Source organism: Etheostoma spectabile, chromosome 8 (assembly GCF_008692095.1).
Source record: "Etheostoma spectabile isolate EspeVRDwgs_2016 chromosome 8, UIUC_Espe_1.0, whole genome shotgun sequence".
NCBI lineage: Eukaryota > Metazoa > Chordata > Actinopteri > Perciformes > Percidae > Etheostoma > Etheostoma spectabile.
The window spans coordinates 122816-127371 of record NC_045740.1 but is presented as its reverse complement, the minus strand read 5'-3'; the positions used below and the strand labels follow the sequence as shown (position 1 = coordinate 127371).

Sequence of the window (4556 nt, the reverse complement as noted above, 5' to 3'; positions counted from 1 at the left end):
GGGGGGGGACAGGCAGAAGAGAGAAGCTGCCTAGCCTGTAAGGACATGCCTTGGGATTATTCCATTTTGTTCCACAGCAGGGCTGCCATTCCTTTGCCTTTTTTCAGAGTGAGGTTGTTAACAACATTGAATGCAAAGATCAGCTTTCAAAGTTTCATGTTAATTTGTTTGGTAGGCATAGGTATAAAAGAAAACCACATTGTCTGCAGATTTTCTGTAAAAAATTCAGTTCAAGTCAAATGCTTTCTTGCTTTTACAGGTAGAAATGTAACTGTGGATAAATCTGCTTTCCGTAACTATTTGCCATGGCCCATTGTAAGAATGCTTCGTCCATGCAGTGCCTCATTCTTGGGCACTAAGCACAAGGCTCCATTTGCTCTCTTTATAGTCATGCAGGCAGATCATAGAAACATGAGTCATCTGACCCTCCCAGTCAGGTCCTGAATCTGAATCTCTTTGTGGAGCAAAGCAGAGATTAGATCAACTGTGGACGGGTCAGTGTCTAACTTGCACAACACCTCCATCCCAAACAAATCTTCCAAACACTGCAGCTTCTGCCTGGTGTGGTCTGTGCCTGGTTAAGAGAAGTTACAGCCTGCCTGCCTCTGCTTGGCACCGATCACTGATTGAGAATGACTGTGAATTTGAGCCTGCCCTGCACCAGCCCAGTGTTCAGGCCTCTAACGTTACTAGGCAGTAATTCCTTTTGAATACCAGCAGCTTCCTTAGAAATCGGACAGTTTAAATTAGATGATCACCGCTCAGATTAGGATCTAAGGCAGCTTATCATACAAAAAAAAAGGCAATCATTGACTTTCCTCAGTGTACAGAGGGTGTGTGCTTGTGTGGATGCTTTAGTTCATAGTTCATAACAAGTGCAATTGAAAGTGTGACACTTTCTTTTTCGGAGACAGTTGGGAGATCGCTGAGCCCGCAGAGAACAAAACACATATTTTGTCAACAACTGATGGACAAGGACTGTCAGTTTGATCCGACTTCATCCTCTGATTATGCAAGCTTTTTAACGGTACTTTAAAATGTTTTGTGGTATTGGAAGCAAGCGATTGATGATTTTTAAGAAGACTATTTTAATGTTGAAATTGAGAACCAACGGTTGACGGTTTAGTGCACCTAGAGTGACTGCACTAAACGGGCCTATTTTTAAATCTGTGTTTAAACAGATCTACCAATTTGTAGAAGCTGGTGTATATTTACTTTTTGCTGTCTTGGCTTTTTGATAATTAGAATTGTATTATAATTGTTAAGTTGTCTTGGCAATAAGCAGTGTATTTGTTGTTTAAACTGCTAGGGGTTTAGATAGAATTTTGCATTTCTATATTTTAGTGTATGTTAAACTATTCTGTTTACACATTAGCACCTTCTGTTTAAGATACCTATTGTTGGCTTACTTTTTCGATTGTGGTAATTTGTCATAATTTCCTAGAGCCTGGATATCTTTTTTTTTCTTTCCTGAACCAACAATCCAAAACCCAACATATAGTCGGGGTGGGGGAAGAAATTGATACAGCATAGTATCGCAATATTTTTAGTGGCAATACTGTATCGATACATAGGCACCAAGTATCGATCTTTTATTATACATGTGTTGGTCCGTTTGTCTGTTTGACAATCCCATTTTACAGCAGTAAAATTTAAGTGATCTTATCTTTTAGATAAAACAGATGTTGACAAAGTTTCCTTTTGGGGACGTCATTTTGAAATTGGGAAAATTAGAAGTTGGAAAAAAGGTTATAGATTGCAATATGTTTAAAATCGCAATCATTTCGTATTGTGATGAGATCGTATTGGGAGGCGTCTGGTCAGTCCCACCCCTAATATATAGTACATTTTAAAATAACTAATAAAAAATGAGAAAAGTAATAAATCCCTACATATCACTGGAGCTACCCAAACTGTAGTATTAAATTAAATATTCTGTACCATACTCTCACACATTTCCGTCTTGTGGGTGCTCCAGGTGATCTCATGGTGGATTGCTGGACTTTTATTACCCAGAGTGCTGGAGGTGTGTTTAAAGGTGAACTTCTGCTGCTCAGGTTACCCCCCCCCCCCCCCCCCCCCCCCCCCCCCCCGCCCCATGATATGGCTGTCAGAGTGCTGGGGCCGGATGGGCCATGCTATAGATAGGACAGAGACAGAGAGCTCAGCTGTGCTGCTGTGCAGAGCAAGTCATACTGTCAGACAGCTCAACAGGTGCAGAGCACAGGGCCAGCTGTCGCTCTTGCTTTCTCATTGGCTGTCTCTTCATACACTAAAAACTTTACTTTCTTTTTCACCTTGTACAAAGTTATATTGTATGACCCTCAGTTAGACTCCAAAATCCCAGAGCGTCCATAGGAAATGTTTACATAAATGTCCCACGTTTCATGTACGTTTGCAAAACGGCATTTAATCGTAAGTGTTCTTGGGTTTTGGTTTGGTTCCCATGCAGTTTTAGAAAACAAATTTTACATAGTAAAATTAAATACACACAACAAGAATCACAAATTATTTGATGATATTCCTTTGTTCTCATTTGTTAGTGATGATAACATTAAGAATTGTCTCACTCATCTTCCGTACTTTTCTCAGACTATCTTTCTGGGTCCCGGTTTTCACTCATTGCCTATCTTGGGAAGTTAAATTAAGGTAATTAAGGTATGTTATCACTATAAAATAAGATAGATACTTAACTAAAACTATATTCAGTCCAACTAAATACAAGTCACTTTCTCCTACTATTGATACCAAACTTAGCTTTAGCTATAAGTGTCTTTTTATGTTTTTAAAATGATTTTGTCAATAACTAGGCTTAACAGTGTGCTTTTAAACAGAACAAGTTGTACAGGCAAAAAGATCTAAATTTGTGAGTTTGTTAAGCATTACCATACAACAGTGTGTGTTCACTCCAGGCTAGTATTGAAACAGGATTTGGCCTAGACCCACAGGCCTTCTATTCTGGCAGTGCAGATAAGAAATTGCTGGAATGTGTTTGCCTGCAGTGAGATGCTGTACACACCACACACTGTATGTACGTATGACATGTACAGGATGTAATGGTATTATGGACGTAATGGAAGGATAGTCTAGTCTACATAGTCACCTGTGTGACTCCTCATAGCTGTGTAGCAGCTCGCCCAAATTAGCTCTTTCTGCTGAGGTACACTGTAAAAATTAGCCCCTGTTCATATTCTGACTCAGTTGGGGGCAAATTGTGTGATGACTCGTCTCACTTTTCCCCCCAGAGGAGAGTTTATTATTCTCAGTTTGGCTTTGACTTGGACTTGTTTGTGCTTTATAAGGTTCAGCAAAATCAGCTCCATGTTTACCGACTGAACAGAACCACACTATTGTGACTCACTTTGTTTTCTCTTGATTCTGTACTTATGTTTGCTTGTTTCTGCTCTACTGGCGTCTTCCCCCATGAGGTCTTTAAATCTGCCCTCCTGAAACTTATGGTTAGCACATGTTGTTGGTGATGAGGCATCCCAAGCACTCACTCTGGACAGGAGGACTACAGAGCTGTGACTCACGGACGAAACTGGTCAGCAAGGGCACACCGTACAGTATGAACTCTGTTGAGAGTTTATGCTGGACAGTGTCCATAGTATAGCCTGACTGATGATGATGTCGATATTTGAGAGAGTAAAAAATCTCATAGTAATATGTCAGCCAATATTAATATTTTGTTACAAGGACAAAAAAACATTTTGACCCTCATGAATGTGTTTATTAAAGACCAACATTTGATCTGAGTGGAACATTTAACAGTGGAATAATAAAACTTGACAGTGCTCTTTGGTGGATGAACTACGTGACTCAAGAACTGTTTCTAAATTACCCATATCTTTGGCATTTCTCTTCTGCAGTATCTTGTTATTTATCTGTCATAATATACAGCGATACTTGTACAGCTGCTTATATTGGTCAATCTGGCCGATGTATTGGTTGGGTGAACTGTATTATTTATGGTGTGAGGTCAACACAGAGTCTCTGTCGGTGGTCTGTTTTGAATTCAATTGTTTTTAGAAATGCCTTTTCAAAAGGCAGTTGTATCTATTCCACTTACTATTATCAGCTGCAAATGTTTTATAGACTTAAAGCAACACTATGGAACTTTTCCTGCTTCGGTCCCCCTACAGGTCGGAAGCGGAATTGTCCCATTATGTCTCATTCGAACTACAGAGCCGTTACCCGATCAGACTTGCTTAGTGCGGTTACAGCCGGTAGAGGGCCGCAAAGCGAATGCAACAGTGACTTTGACCCTGTTACAAGTTGATGAACCACTGAAACGACAGTTTTGCACTTTTTTCCAAATTAATATATCTGCACAATAAACTACAGTGTTATGCAATGCTACCATAAAGTCAACTTCTTCATCAAAAGGTTTGTTAATCAGGTTCCAGCTAGTGAAAGGCCTTGACATCCACATTAATAAAATCAACCCATGTGCACATTTTCCACTGTCTTTCTTTTAGGGGAAACTGATGTGTTAAAGGTCCAAACACATGGTGCAGAATCACAGCCTCTAGAGCCAGTCCCACAATGAGCTTTCC

The 4556-nt window shown here is 39.9% G+C and overlaps 1 protein-coding gene across 19 annotated transcripts in view; it reads left to right on the top strand.

The window, feature by feature from the left end:
- The window catches only part of lrrfip2 (leucine rich repeat (in FLII) interacting protein 2), a 21337-nt gene that overhangs the window by 3071 nt on the left and 13710 nt on the right, over positions 1-4556 (top strand). The gene's annotated exons all lie outside the window — the stretch shown is intronic.